The sequence below is a fragment of the Amphimedon queenslandica genome, unplaced genomic scaffold (genome assembly GCF_000090795.2).
Source record: "Amphimedon queenslandica unplaced genomic scaffold, v1.1 AMPQUscaffold_13379, whole genome shotgun sequence".
Taxonomy (NCBI): Eukaryota; Metazoa; Porifera; class Demospongiae; order Haplosclerida; family Niphatidae; genus Amphimedon; species Amphimedon queenslandica.
The window spans coordinates 26,967-28,696 of record NW_003546385.1 but is presented as its reverse complement, the minus strand read 5'-3'; positions in this window follow the sequence as shown (position 1 = coordinate 28,696).

The following is a 1,730-nucleotide window of genomic DNA, read 5'->3' as shown; positions in this document are numbered from 1 at the left end:
AGAGTTATGATTTTGGGAAATGAGAAACTGAGGAACTTTGGAGACAAAAGGAAAATGGTAATCCTATTATCCTTTAATTTATGGAAGTGCTTAATTAACTATTTGTGTTTTATAATAGTATGACAGCAACTCTCTCTCCCCTTTTCTCTCCACTCACCTCTCTATATAACTACTCATTCTAATATCATATCATAGAAATTGAGAATGAGAAGATGAAAGTTGAAAATGAAATTAATGAATTATTGTGTCAAAGTGTCGTCCCATCAAGCAAATCTCCAACAATTGAGTAAGAAATACATTTAATTAAGTACATTCATAATATGTACATGAAGCAATAGCATTTTGTAGCCATTCTTGTCCCTATAAATCTAAAATTGAAGTTTTAAATGGCCGTAACTTAAAAGGTTAAGTTCAGAATCAGCTCAAACTTTTTACACAGCATAAAAGCATCAATATGTATTAGAAAATGTAATATAAGTTTTGGGTAATTTTGGAGCCATTTTTTGGAAAGAGCCATGGTCTGTTTTCAGAATTTTAGAGTTTTTTTAAGATGGCCGTAAATTTAAAAATTGAAGTCGGAATCAACTCAAACTTTCTACACAGCATAAGGACGTCAATTTGTATCAGAAAATGTAATAAAAATTTGGGTTAATTTCAGAGCCTTTTTTTGGAAAAAACCATGGGCTATAGCCTTGGGTATTTTACAAAATTGGCCGTTTTTCAAACAAGGCCGTAGCTTGATTAATTTAAGTCGGAATCGGCTCAAACTTTTTACACAACATATAAGAGCATCAATATGCATTAGGATGTGTAATAACAATTTGGGTTAATTTTGGAACCATTTTTTAAAAAACCATGGGCTATAATAGTAATAATAATAATAATAATAATAATAATAATAATAGTCTTCGGCAGGAGCGTATATTTTTCAGAATTTTGACGTTTTCTTAAAATGGCCATAATCGAAAAATTGAAGTCAGAATCGACTCAAACTTTCTACACAGCATAAGGACATCAATATGTATCAGAAAATGTAATAAAAATTTGGGGTGATTTTGGAGCCATTTTTTGGGAAAAACCATGGGCTATAGCCTTGAGTATTCTTCAAAAATTGGCTTTTTTAAAAAAATGGCTGTAACTCAAAAAATTGAAGTCAGAATCAGCTCAAACTTTCTACACAGCATAAGGGTATCAATATGTATCAGAAAATGTAATAAAAATTTGGGGTGATTTTAGAGCCATTTTTTGGAAAAACCATGGGCTATAATACATGGTTAATACTATTATTATTATTATTATTATTATTATTATTATTATTATTATTTATTTATTTATTTATTTATTTATAAATGCTCAGAAAACTGTAAGGAGGAACAATTATTAAAGATTTTAATGGAAAAGAATGAAGACAAAGAGTGTATCAAGTAAGTGTATGTATACACACACATCATTATGATCCACTAGTAGCTTTATATCTTATAATGTGTGGAATTGCACACAAAAAATGATGTGTTGATTTGTACAAACTCACATACATGTATGTTGTTTTAACAAGAAGTGTGTTAAGCCCCACATTCAACACAGGACCTGTCTTAAACCAACACATGTACTCTTTCCTATCGTAAACAACACAGATTTTCGCCACACCCATTTTAGATTTAGTTCACACCTTTTTTATCATGGCATTGTTGAACTTGATGTCAGAGCTTCTTTTGGAGACTATCATGACT